General features: G+C 40.6%; 1 long non-coding RNA gene across 1 annotated transcript in view; it reads left to right on the top strand.

The window, feature by feature from the left end:
• The first annotated feature begins 7584 nt into the window (after window positions 1–7584).
• The window catches only part of LOC127006168 (uncharacterized), a 59669-nt gene continuing 52845 nt past the window's right edge, over window positions 7585–14408 (top strand). The window contains exon 1 of the long non-coding RNA XR_007759136.1: window positions 7585–7731. This is a non-coding gene — a long non-coding RNA (uncharacterized LOC127006168). The remainder of the gene's footprint in view (window positions 7732–14408) is intronic.

The following is a 14408-nucleotide window of genomic DNA, read 5'->3' as shown; positions in this document are numbered from 1 at the left end:
GAGCCTTTTTTTCTTCCCATTTTCTTCTCTTTTTTCCTCCTCCTTTCTCTCGTTCGTTTTTTTCTCCTCATTTCCGTTTTTTCTCTGATCCTCTTTTGATTGTTTTAGATAAGGGCTTTTTTTCTTCTTCCTCTACTTTTTTCTCTTCTTTCCTCTCCCTCCTTCCTTAGTCCTTCCTTTCTTCTTTCCTTCCTTCTGTCCTCTCTTACTCCATCCTATCCTTCCTTTCTTCCTGTCTTCCTAATCCGCTTTCTTTGTTCCCTTTTTCTAAACACTTTTCTTTCCTCTCGTGTCATCTTTTTTACTTAGTTTTCTTTCGTTTCTTCCTTTCCTTTCCTTATTTATTTCTCCTTTTCTTTCTTTTCCTCTTGCTGTCTCTCCTTCATACCTCTTTCTACACACTAGATTAGATTTTCTTCACACACACACACACACACACACACACACACACACACACACACACACACACACACACACACATTTCCATAAAACCTCTGTGTGTGTGTGTGTGTGTGTGTGTGTGTGTCCGTCCAAACTGTGTGGGTGAGAAACATGGTTGGTACAGGAGTGATTATCGGGGGTGGGGGGGTGGGGGCGGGGGCACAAAATGTATCTTGCCTTGATTGAAAGTTGTCCTACCCTACTCCTCTTCCCCTCCCCTTTCATCGCCCCCTTCCATTCCTCCCCCCCCCCCCCCATTCCTCCACCAGACACCTCCACCCTGTTAGTTTCCAGCTCCCAATTTTCCCGAGACACATTTCCTTAGACCACACCATACCGGTCTCCCTCCAGCACCCCCCCCATTACGTTTTGTCAATGAACGCTCCCTCAGCTCACTCCCTCAACGTTCCCTTTTTTTTTTTTTTCTCTCTCTCTTGTCTCATTCTCGCTGATCCACACTTCCTCAGCTCATCCACAACCTTCCCTTCCTTTTTTTTTATCTCTCCCTCTAAGCGAGAACAGTGAGAAAAAATCATCACTCACGCACACCATTTCATTATATATAAACGCATTTGTGATCGGTTTATGCATCATCTATTTTTGGGGGTTTATATCATGGCACAAATTTGGCCCGTCGCTGCTACCAGGTTAAGTGGGCTTGGGTTTATGTTATCGTTTCTGGGCGAGTTTTACAATCCGGTGCAGCAAGTTTGTAAGCTCTCCAACCAAACACGAATTACGACGAAAATCCTTGTGTAGTGTTTGGCGTTGATATAAAAAGGGGGAAATTTTAGAAACCACTCAGGAAATCTCTTTGTTATCTGGTAGAAACAACGGATCACTGTGGAGAATATAGTTTGGTTTGGGCGCTAACAATGGCTCTGTGTTGGAGTGTCAAACTGTCTTACTTTTGGGTATGGCTTGGATTCGAGGCTTCTTATTGGTTGTGCTTCGTTGGTTCGTATTGTTTCGGTTCATTTGCTTGACTCTGGTTACAGTTGTGTTTGTGTCCGCCTGTCTGCCTATCTATAATTTTGTTTTGTCTTTTGCTCAGCCTCATATATTTACCTTTTTAGTTCGTTTTGCTTTCTCATCCAGTCGACTTTAAATGAATACTTTTTTGGGGCTAAGTCGATTTGTTTATATCTTTTCAGCCAGGCTTCACATCACGTATCGTCTTGGTTCTCTCGTTCGGTCATTACGTCAGGGTATGTTTCTGAGTGACTGTTTCGAATCATCACTTGTCTCAGCGTTTCGAATCATGACCGTCTCCAATACGTCAGTCGCCACTAATCCTGCCAACAATGCGGTTCTCGTGTCGCGTTAGGGAAATAGTGAGGAAGCTAAGCTGTGAAGGCAAGGGAAAAAAAAAAGACATTAGGAAGGGACAGGACAGGTGCCACACATCCTACAAGACACTGGGTACGTACTTATCGTCTCGTAGCAGTGAAGTAGTGTGGAAAGAAGGCAGTGATTGTAAGGGAAGAAACTTAGAACATGGCAGTAAATGGAGGAGCAGCAGCGAGAAGATAAGTACGGAGAGTAAGGAGTAAGGAGGATCAGGAGTAAGGAGATGAATGAGGTGAGGTGAGAGCCGTGATGTAGTGAGTAATAGGAACATCGTATATCACTACATAAAATGAAGTGCAGAGAGTAGAGAGCAGTTTGGGGCACGTATTGGTAGGAAACTCTTGAATGACTGACCTCACTTTCTTAATCAACCCCTCTGTCCGTGTTCTTACTGACGTCATGCACTAGTAGAGACATTTTGACCCAGCATCCCACCCACGTGAAGCTACCTGTTACCCTCTCTCTATCTTGGGGGCCGCGAATCATTCAAGACATTTGGTGAGGAAGGAACGTTGGCGGTGGTGAGGAAGGTGCGTGAGCTGAGGCGAGGTGAGATGAGGTGTGGGAAGGGAAGGGAAGGGAAGGGAAGGGAAGGAGGGAGTGATTAGAAAGTGATTATGAGGGAGGTGCGTGAGGTGAGGCGAGGTGAGATGAGGTGTGGGAAGAGAAGGGAAGGGAAGGGAAGGGAAGGAGGGAGTGATTAGAAAGTGATTATGAGGGAGGTGCGTGAGGTGAGGCGAGGCGAGATGAGGTGTGGGAAGGGAAGGGAAGGGAAGGGAAAGGAAGGGAACGGAAAGGAAGGGAAGGGAAGGGAAAGGAAGGAAAGGGAAGGGGAGGGAAGGGAAGGAAAGGGAAGGGAAGGAAAGGAGGGAGTGATTAGAAAGTGATTATGAGGGAGGTGCGTGAGGTGAGACAAGGTGAGATGAGGTGTGGGAAGGGAAGGGAAGGGAAGGGAAGGAGGGAGTGATTAGAAAGTGATTATGAGGGAGGTGCGTGAGGTGAGGCAAGGTGAGATGAGGTGTGGGAAGGGAAGGGAGGGGAAGGAGGGAGCTATTATAAAGTGATTACCGTGAAGAACCCTTGTGTCAGCGCGAAGGATGGCCATGAGACACTTCGGCTGACGGTACATTTTTGACGCGGAGAGGAAATAGGAGAAGCTTGAGCCTAATTCAAGCTTTTAATTGGTGTTCAGACATGTAAGGGAGTGTTTGTGTTGATCTCATGAAAGTGATGTTGGAAAGTATACACGAATCACATGCGGTACTAGATGAGCACGAACACAACATTAAACGCGATAATGTTGTAAAAGTAAGATTAATATTAGAGAGAGAGTAAAATTCACTACACTACGAAGTGGAGTTGTTTGGAGTGGAGTTGAGTGCAGTGGAACGTGTGTGTGTGTGTGTGTGTGTGTGTGTGTGTGTGTGTGTGTGTGTGTGTGTGTGTGTGTGTGTGTGTGTGTGTGCTTTTTTTTTGTGTGTGTGTGTATGTGTGCTTGTTTTTTGTGTGTCAACGTGCACCATCACTTCGTTAAGAGATTTTTTTTTATTACAGTGGGCAGACCTAAATTACATTTTATTTGCACGAAGTTCTTTTTTTCGTTTATTTTTTTGTTTATTTAAAACGAACTGTATATATATATATATAGATATATATATATATCTATATATATATATATATAAATATATATATATATATATATATATATTTATATATATATATATATATATATATATATATATATATATATATATATATATATATATATATATATATATATATATATATATATATTCTTTTTTACGTCTCCGCCTATGGCGCCGGTAGGCCTTCGTAGTGGGGCCTGATGGTCGGCCCCAGCCTGTCATGGCGCAGGCAAGTGTTTATAGTGGCGCCATCTTGCATTACATATGATATATGTGATATATACTATATACTCTTAAGTGGACATAAATATGTCATCGCCGATCGGTTATGGTCGCGTCAGTGTAATGATCCAACTATTTAACTACTTTCATTAAGTAAATAACAATGATAAAAGTAATGTTAATAAATAATAATAATAAAAATGATAATAACGATGATACTACTACTACTACTACTACTACTACTGCTACTACTACAACTACTACTACTGCTACTACTACTACTACTACTATTAATAATAATAATGATAATTATAATAATAACAATAACAATAACAAGAACAATAACAATATTTATGATAATAATAATAATAATAATAATAATAATAATAATAATAATAATAATAATAATAAATAAATAAATAATTAAATTATTTTCATCATCACATTACATATTCACTTATGTATGTATTTTTTTTTATGGCTAACTACTTATTGTTTTTTACATTCCCCTTGGGAGCCGCACGCCACCGAGTGACAATTATGCGCCGGCCAAAACTCGGGTTCCCACCGGCCCGTGAAAGGCGCCTCTTGCGTGTGTCTCCCTCAACACTAACTTGCGGCGCCTTCTTTGCCGCCGCGGTAATTATATTATTGTTCCGGGAAGGAAGTCGTGGTTCCCTTTGTACTAGAGAAAAAAATCGCTGAACGAAGAGTAAAGAATCCCGTACACTTTACACCTTCCTGCTTTGATGGGCAGCCACTTCGCGACATAATTAAGGACCATATTTTGTTTTCCTTCTTTATACCGAAGCGACATTGGTTGGCGGCGTGTAACCTCTCCTATCAGTCTTACGCATTACTGGTCTGTGGGTGAGGAATATATGCTTAGGAGTTTTAAGTGTATATTCCTGTAGCAAATGAACACTTACATTCCGTCAGCCTCTCAAAAAAGCCCACGTACTCTGCGGAACCCAATCTAACGTCAGGTAAAGGTGAGCTGAGAGATGAAAATTCACCGCTGCAAAAAGAATCACGGTTGACACATTTTGAAGTTTTAGCAGCATGTTAGGCATAATTCCTCATTTTGGGTGGCCGGGGGTCCATAATAATAGATATATTCAACATTGGAAAAGCTAATATATTTAATCACCGTTTATCTTTATTTTATGCATGTTATTTCAGTTTGCCATTTTATCTGTTAATTCTGCTCCATAATAATATTATGACCACCGTAGGGGAGTGGAGGCGGCGAGTGAGTGAAGCGACGCGCCTCCGGGCGTATGTTTTCTGTTAGTAAGTCTAGTAGTTGCGGCGCCGTGAGCGTATACCTCAGACACTTAAACAATCTGGAAGGTGTGTTGGTCTGAGGGATAAGTAATTGAAGCGGCTCGGAAACCATCCCTGGAACAGTTTTCACACGCATCGTTCGCTCGGCCTCGGAGGCACACACACGCAGCTGCACTGAACGGTAAGAAAGTAGAATATTTGAAGCAGTACAGAAATCAAATAAAATAAGCTGTTGACGGTCCCAGTGAAGAAACCTCTTTCCCCCTGGAATAGGAATCGGAAGGAAAATTTGATATAATTTAATTATATTAAGTATATTTGTGTCTGGAGGCTGAGGAGACGTCTCGGGCACCTTGTGTGGCGTCGCCTCTTGTATGTGCGACGGTGGGAGGAAGTGAAACTTGCCGAGAAACTGTCCATATTGCTCGCTTCCATGACATGTATTTTGTGTACACAAAATCGTTTATTTTTTCACGGCATATGAAACAGTCCAAGGGCTAAACGAAAATATTGCAAATCCCCTAAATATGTTGTTTTTATAAAGAATAATAAGATGTGAAAAACAGTTTATTTAGATCCATAGGCGTTTTGATTCTCACTTCTGGAAAGAGTTTATTGCAGGATGAATCAAATACAGGAGAACTTGGAAGAAAATCTCATTAATATAATTCACAACCTCTCGTCACCCCAGACGTCTGAATCATAATGCAAGAAGCACTTACGTTTAATTTTGTCAAAAGTTCCACAAAATCGATAGCAAAAAAAACGTCATCTTGTGAGCAAAAAACAACAACAACGAAACAGCAGTAAGTCAATAGGAAAGAATACCCGAACAAGAGCTTGAGTAGGATCATCCCACTAAAGAGAAAATGTAATAGAACAAACTGAATGGCTGTGTCTCCAAGGCAATGTGTAAGGCGCAGAAACAACAGCCCAGAGTAACGAGAAGGGCAACGCAGGCCTCCGCACTCGCTGATCTGTCGGAGAAGACGGCGGCCGAGGCGTGCGGCCAGCGACAAAATCGTGTGTGTGTGTGTGTGTGTGTGTGTGTGTGTGTGTGAAGGCTTGAGTGTGGCGCGGCTTACGGGTGCTCCTGGTCCTCGTCCTCTTTTGAGACAGGTGTGGCCGTGGCTTAGTTTATCAAGGGATGTTTATGGTCCTCGTGGCTTAGTTAATGGATATGTTGTGCCCTCCTACACCTTCGAGACGTCTAGGCGTGGTAGTGGTTTAGTTAACGTGTGTCAAACCTATGCACTTGGCTGACTCGTAAAGGCTCTCTGATTTCTTTCTTAGGTGTGCGAGAGGCGTTAGGCGAAACGCCTCGGAGGAATGTGTATATTTTGAAGGAATATTTGTTCCTGGACTCCATCCTCAGCGCTTTGGCGCACCACCGAGGCTTTGTCAACGCAAGGAGGCAGGAAATCAAATATTCATATCAATTTATCCAGCAGCAAAGGGACACAAATCCAAACTCAGAGCCACTTATATTCAATACCGTTCACTAGATTAATAAATATGTAAAAACATAAATCTTTGAATAAAAACACTTGCGTGAAACAATTCAGATTAAGAAACAAATATATAAGTCAACTTATTAGAATATATATATATATATATATATATATATATATATATATATATATATATATATATATATATATATATATATATATATATATAGAGATAGATAGAGAGATATATATAGATATAGATAGATAGATAGATAGATAGATATAGATATAGATAGATAGATAGATAGATAATAGCTAGCTAGCTAGATAGATAGATAGATAGATAGATAGATAGGTAGATAGATAGATATAGATAAGCAACTGACCGAATAATTATTTTAACGGTAAAAGAGAGAAACGGGATAAAAAAAATCCAATCATGTATAAAAAAATGATATAAATAAATTTATCAGTAATGAATACATAAATGACGAGATAAATAAATTTAAAAAATCATTAATTTAAAAAACAAATCAATTGCTTTTAGTAATATCAAGGGATCTTTCCAACATGTCTTAGTGTTCGGGGCGCCAGGTTTCAGTGGTTCCTTCAGTTGAGCGTGTTTTTGCCTCACATGTTGCATGGCAAAAGGTTACAAAGTTCAACAGGTCCTTTCATATGTTAGCGGAAGGCCAAGCTCGTGAGCCCGCCGCCCCGCCCATCTGTGAGCCGGCCGGGAATGTTTATGAGGCCGTGCCAGGCGCTGCCACGAGACAGGGTCTGCACGTGGCCGGGAAACTCATCTTTGCTGGGAAGCCCGGCGCGTATCTGTTTGTGGTCCGCTGGCCGCCGTGAATGAAGTGAAACGTGATGCTTTACTTGTACTTAATGAGCAGTAATTTTATTGTCATGCATAATCACGTTAAACATTGTCCTTTACAACAAATAAACGGCACTAAGCTCCATCCATCCTTTCATTTTTTTTTACAGCAGGGGAGTCAGTTCAAGGGCATAAAAAAAGGTAACAAATGTAAAAAAAAAAGCCCGCTACTCACTACTCCTAAAAAGAGTTAGAGGAGTGGCCGAAAGATAGGTCAATTTCGGGAGGAGAGGTGTCCTGACTAATCACGTAAACACTGCCGTTTACACCGAAAAAATGACACTATTCCATCCATATTTCCAGGTGCTGCGCTCTGAGGTTGGGAGTGGCTGAGGAAGGAGGAGGAGTGCCGCCCTCCCCAAGCCCCTTCACCTTTCACTGTCTCCTCCATCAAGGCTTGCAACATTCTACGGTATGATGTCTTTCTCCACATCACCATGACAGTTCTAAAAAGGTTGGTGTCTGTGTTAGTAGAGTACAGTAAAACCTTAAGTTGGTATAGTTCTAAAAAGTTGAATAAATAGGATCAAGGAAACGAAAGAGAAATAAAAAGCCAAAGAATGAAAGAATCTAAAGAAGAAAGAAAATATACGTCCCAATAATACGGTAAAGAGGAAGGATAGAAAAAAAACACGGCTAATGTGCTTCTTTCGTCCCCCCTCCCCCCCCCCCCTCCCTGTTTTTTCCCTTGAGATGCTTTCTTCTTCCCCCCCGAAAAAAAATATATATAAATGATTCTTCGGTATAACTTTTCCAAGACCAATAACAATTTTCTATCTTCCGTACACTAACTAATGGGTCGGAAGAGGAAGAGAGAAATACAACAAAGGAAACGAGGTAGTGTTAGAAAAGAAGATGAAGGAGAAAAAATAAAGAAGAAGCCTAAGAACGGAGGAGAGAAAGAAGAAAGAAAAAAAAGTTTCCCTCCCAAAAAATAAAACGGTAAAGACGGAGGATGGAAAAAAATGAGACCAACGTGTATTTTCTTTGTTTTCTCTTTTTATTTTTGCCCCTTAAGCAGCTTCCTTTCCTGTAAAAAAAAAAGAGAAATATATAAATGATTCTTCTGTGTAACGTCTCCAAAAGCAACAAGTGTCTCTATGCCTTGTACTAACTAATGGCTTGGAAGATAAAGACAAAGAAGAAAATGTAAAAGAAAAGAAGGAAAGTAGAAAATGTTGAAAGATGGAGGAAAAAAAGATAAAGAAAAAGATAAAGACAAAGAAAGAAATGTAAAAAGAAGAAGGAAAGTAGAAAATGTTGAGAGATGAAGGAAAAAAAGAGAAAGAAAAAGATAAAGACAAAGAAAGAAATGTAAAAAAAAGAAGGAAAGGAGGAAATGTTGAATGAATAAGATGAAAGAAAAAAAGAGAAAGAATAAGTCAAAGAATGAAAGAAAGAAAATAAGAAAGAAAAAACACTTCCCCCCAAAAAAAACGTTAAAGAAAAGGATGGAAAAGAAAAGGATCAACGTGTTTTCTTATTTTCTTTCTTTTTTTCCCTTCCTGTAAAAAACTAAAATAAATATATGAATGATTAATCGGTATAACTTCTGCAAGACCAATAATAATCTTTTCTCTGCCGTATACTAACCAATGGATCGGGAGAGGACGAGAAGGAAAGAAATGTAAAGAAAAGAGGAAGGGAAGCAATATTGAAAAAAGACAAATGAAGGAAAAAACTAAAAGAAATATATAAATGATTCCTCGGTATAACTTCTGCAAGACCAATGATAATCTATTCTCTGCCGTATACTAACCAATGGATCGGGAGAGGAAGAGAAGGAAAGAAAGGTAAAGAAAAAAGGAAGGGAAGCAATATTGAAAAAAGACAAATGAAGGAAAAAACTAAAATGAATATATAAATGATTCCTCGGTATAACTTCTGCAAGACCAATTATAGTTTTTTCTCTGTCGTATACTAACCAATGGATCTGGAGAGGAAGAGAAGGAAAGAAATGTAAAGAAAAAAGGAAAGGAAGAAATATTGAAAGAAAGACAGATGGAGGAAAAAAAGATAAAGAGTAAAAAATGAAAGAAAGAAATGAAAGAAAAAACAAATATTTCCTCCCAAAACGGTAAAGCGGAAAGGTGGAAAAAAAAAACAGGGCCAATGTGTTTTCTTTTTTGTCCTCCTCTTTTTAATACCCTTGAACTGACTCCTTTCCTGTAACAAAAAGATAACTATATAAATGATTTTTCTGCTTAACTCCTCCACGACCTAAAATAGTTTCCTCTCTGCCGTATACTAACCAATGGGTCGTGGGAGTACCGTGATGAGTGTGGGTGTAGTGGGGCGGCGCGGGGGTGATCAGCGGCCCTCACACTCCCTCAGGCTCCCTCAGCATCACTCCGGCCCGTCCCTTCCCATCCATCAGGTGCCGGTGGGGGAGGATCGGGGCGCGGGACACACCCCAAGGCGGCGTGGTAATTATCTCGCGGGCAATGAATGTTGACAGACGAGACAACCCACGTTAGGTCAGCCGCGAACTGCCGGTGGTGCCGTTGATTGCGTTGTTTGTGGTGTTGCTGCTGCTGGTGATGAGGATGACGATGATGATGGTGCCGTGTGTTGCCTCGCTGTGTCGTATGGAACAGTGATAGAAGTTTGAAGCGATAGTAGAGGTGATTTGAAGAGATTGTGAAGGTATTTTGAAGAGATAGTGAAGAGTGTGAAGGTGATATGAAGAGATAGTGAAAGTAAGGAGAGATAGTGAAGGTGTTTTGAAGAGATAGTGAAAGTAAGAGGAGATAGTGAAGGTGATTTGAAAAGATAGTGAAGGTGTTTTGCGGAGATAATGAAGATGTTTTGAAGAGATAGTGAAAGTAAGAAGAGATAGTGAAGGTGATTTGAAAAGATAGTGAAGGTGTTTTAGAAAGATAGTGAAAGTAAGAGGAGATAGTGAAGGTGATTTGAAAAGATAGTGAAGGTGTTTTACGGAGATAATGAAGATGTTTTGAAGAGACAGTGGAAGTATTGTGAAGAGATAGTGAAGGTATTTTTCGAAAGGTCACACAATTCTAGAAGTTGTGTGTATTGCCTCTTTACGATTAATTTTGAACAGCGTCGTGCAGTGAAGAATGAAAGCGATAAGTTTAGAGGTTTAATTTTGTGTTGCTTCGTAGTGACGGATTGGTTGACGAAAGGCTGATCCAGTACACAGCGACATTTTGGTGCCGGTTTTATCGTCTCTTTCTTTTGCCGGTGTGATGTCGTCTGCCATCCCGTATCGTGAGACATCCCATCCTGAACTTCGCATCGCTGAACCCAATCTTTACTATCACAGAGTAACTAAGGGCCAGTTTCACAGTTCCCCATGATTGGTTAGTAAGCTCCCAAACCAATACCAGAGCCTTCGAAATTTCCTTGTATAGTGTCTGGTGTTTATATTTAAGTTAACAAATTTGATGAAGCTATACAGGAAAAGTCTTGTGTATTTAGTGTGGCATCGAAGACCTCACCATTTTGGATTGTATGGGATTCTATAGTTTGGTTCGGGCTGTTACGATGACACTGTGTTGGACTGTGAAATCGGCTCTAAGTGAAGCATCTTAGTGTAAAAAAGTACCAAGGATAGCGAAGGAAGAAACGAAGCAAGAAAGGAAGAAAGAAAGAAAGAAAAAAGAAAGAAAGAAAAAAGGAAAAATGGAAGAACAAACGAAAAAAAAAAACGAAAGAAAGACAAATAAATAAATAAATAAAAACATAACAAAAGAGAAAAAAGAAAGAAAAAGAGAAATGAAAAAAAGAACGAAAGAAAGAAAAAGAAAGAAAGAATCCAACTAACCAACCACTCAGCTAACTAACCAACCAGTCAACCAGACCAACAAAGAACGTAAAAGCTGAAAACAACATTCCGAGAGCGCAATAAGACGTACTCTCTGGGCGTGAAGGCGGAAGAGGAGGAGATGGAGGCGGAGGAGAGCAGGAGTCGTTTGGAGGGCGAAGGGTTAACACCAGACTGTACTGGATGGCCGCGTCGTGTGCCTGGCAATAAAACAGGACTCATCGATACCCTTCACACACACACACACACACACACACACACACACAGAGGAAAAGGAGAGAGGAGAGAAGAGAAAAAAATATGAGAGGAGAGGAGAGAGAGAGAGGAGAGGAGAAGAGAAGAGATGAGAAGAGAGGAGAGGAGAGGAGAGGAGAGGAGAAGAGAAGAGATGAGAAGAGAGGAGAGGAGAGGAGAGGAGAGGAGAGGAGAAAGGGAAAGAAAAGAAAAATAAATAAAATGAAAAAAAGGTAAAGATAGAAATGAAAGGAATGAAGAAAATGAAATAAAATAAAGTGAAAAGAAACACAAGAAGACAAGATAAGATTAAAGAAGAGAGGAAAAGTGAGAAGAGAGAGTGAATTATGGAAAGTGGAAGGAAGGGAGGGGGAGGGATGAGAAGGAAAAAAAAAGAAGAGAAGAGAAGGGCAAGGGGGAAGTGAAGGAGAGGAAATGGGAGACGAGTTTTTTTTAATTTTTTTACCATCAGCCGATTGTGACTATTAGGTCAGGAGAGGAGAGGAGAGAGTAGGGAAGGAAAGAGTAGGGGAGAAGAGGAAAAGAGGAGAGGACGGGAGGGGAGGGGAGGAGAGAAACAGACAACCGACACCCTTATGGAAGTTAGAGTTATCAAAAACATTAATTTATTTATGTCTGAATTATAACCGTTTGTCATCTGTTGTTTTCCAAAGATTGTGTTATTCAGATCTTCCCTTGCCTCTTGTTGTTTGTGGGGGATAAAAAGAACGAGAAATAATGTACGCGCGTAGTATACTCTAGCGCTATTGACAGTGGTACGAAGACACTTAGGTTTGAGTATTACTAAACATTTCGTCGCCCAAGTTCACATATTTGACAAGGCTTTCGTATGAGTTCTGGGGATTTCCATAAGTAGTTTTATGACCCTGGTGGTAGTTTGACCCTTCTACTGTACCATGAACCTAAAGAAACACTCATTAGAACCCGATTGATCCCCTCTTTGACCTTTAGAAATAGCTGATGTGAGAAGCGAAAGTGTCTTGTAACGACCTTAGATTCCAGCACTACAATCCAAATATTCTACAAAAGGAAGGAAGCTATATCGAGGGACTAGTAGTAGGGCAAAGCTTAACCCCTTGGATGTGGATGTCCTACAAGAAGACATCACCAAGCTACAGGAGTGGAACAAAAAGTGGCTGCTACAATTTAGTGAAGAAAAATGTGAGGTTATGCATCTTGGGAGGGGAAATCCAGCATACCAATACCACATGGGAAACACTCCACTACCCACCACAGAGGCACAGAAAGACCTGGGAGCATATGTTACCAGGCTACCAGTGAAGGCGAAATCCGTGCCAATCGCAGCGGACGGGTTAAAGGGCAAATACTATTCCAAAACGGAGTGCAACTTATGATGATGTTAATTAGTATGGGTACATTTTTTTGTGTGTGGGAGACAAGCCAACGCATAGAGATCAGAAGGAAAAGGTTGCATAGTTTTATTTTCAGTACCGTAACTTTTTGTATTTAAAGGAAAAACGGACTGTACTCTGTCGTGTTATTGGGCTTTCATGTGTTAAGGCTGAAAAAAAAAAACATATAATTGTAAAGTAAAAAAGTAATTACCACCGTGCGGGCTTTTTTTTATTATTAGCGGGCTTTTTTATTATTAGCGGGCTTTTTTTATTATTAGCGGGCTTTTTTTTATTATTAGCGGGATTTTTTTTATTATTAGCGGTCTTTTTTTATTATTACCGACTTTTTTTATTATTAGCGGGATTTTTTTTATTATTGTTTCCTTTTTTTGTGCCCTTGAGCTGTCTCCTTTGTTGTAAAAAAAATAGACGGAAAAGGAGAGAAAATTCAGTAGTGTTCATTGAAATGGTGGCGCGTTAGCAATACAACAACCCAGAAGCTTACCGTCAGCAGAGGGTCGATGAGGTGCTGTGGGAATCGAGGTGCGGGAATCAGAAACTGTGAGAAATATTTCCAATCACATGCCAAAAGTCACCAGGTAGTAAGGTGAAACGTGTGTGTGTGTGTGTGTGTGTGTGTGTGTGTGTGTGTGTGTGTGTGTGTGTGTGTGTCTGTCTGTGTGTATGTGTGTGTGTGTGTGTGTGTGTGTGTTGAACGACCTGAGAGAGAGAGAGAGAGAGAGAGAGAGCGTACATTGCCGGTTGCTAATTGCTCTCAGATGTGTTATTCTCGGTTCCTCAATGATTTCGCAATAACCCCGCGAGCGTGCAAGTGTTCAAGGTGACGTTACCTCATATATGTGCAGGGTTGAAGGGAGGAGTCGTGAATGTGTTCTGTAAGATACACTGATATTGTTTGTAATTTCAGTATTCATAAAACGTTCCTAATAAGTAACTCCATCCCCCACCCCCCGACACACACACACACAAAAAAAAAAAAAAAAAAATTGGAAATCATTGTAAGCATGCAAAATAGAAACTTACAGCAAAGAGAAATATTACTCAGTTTTATATGAAACCTTAAATAGCAAAGACTCGAGCCATTTATAAGAGACTGTCATCCCTGGAGTCTCTGAGATACCAGCCCTATCACCGCACCGCCTGTCTCTCAAGTGGAGGAAGAGATACCCGCTAGAAAAGAATGTCATCGATTCCCGTTGACGCCTTTCTTAAATCTCTTGAGTGAGTGGTTTCGGTGGAAGGCAACTGTAGAGGTGTAGAACTTTACCACGGGCTTTAGAAGTATACACAGGCTGGCTTCTATTCCTCTGTGAATGTAGAAAATAATGTGTTCTGTTTGAATATAAAAAAACCCACATAATTGTGAAGTAAAAAACACAGTCATTACCACATCAATAGAAGGAAAAGGAGAGAAAATTCAGTAGTGTTCATTGAAATGGTGGCGCGTTAGCGATACAACAACCCAGAAGCTTAGCGTCAGCCGAGGGTCGATGAGGTGCTGTGGGAATCGAGGTGCGGGAATCAGAAGCAGAGCAGTCTTTTTTTAGCCATGCTCGCTCTCGTTGAGTTGAAGTTGTAGAGGAACCGCCGCTGTTGTGACTTGTGTTGTCTTTCGAGGCTGCCAAGGGAACGTGATGATGCTCGTGACTTTCCTTTTAAAATCCCTGATGCAAATTCGTAACAGAATAATATCGCACCAAGTGAGGCCATCAC

Source organism: Eriocheir sinensis, chromosome 32, assembly GCF_024679095.1.
Source record: "Eriocheir sinensis breed Jianghai 21 chromosome 32, ASM2467909v1, whole genome shotgun sequence".
NCBI classification, from domain to species: Eukaryota; Metazoa; Arthropoda; class Malacostraca; order Decapoda; family Varunidae; genus Eriocheir; species Eriocheir sinensis.
This window is presented reverse-complemented; position numbering and strand designations above follow the sequence as displayed.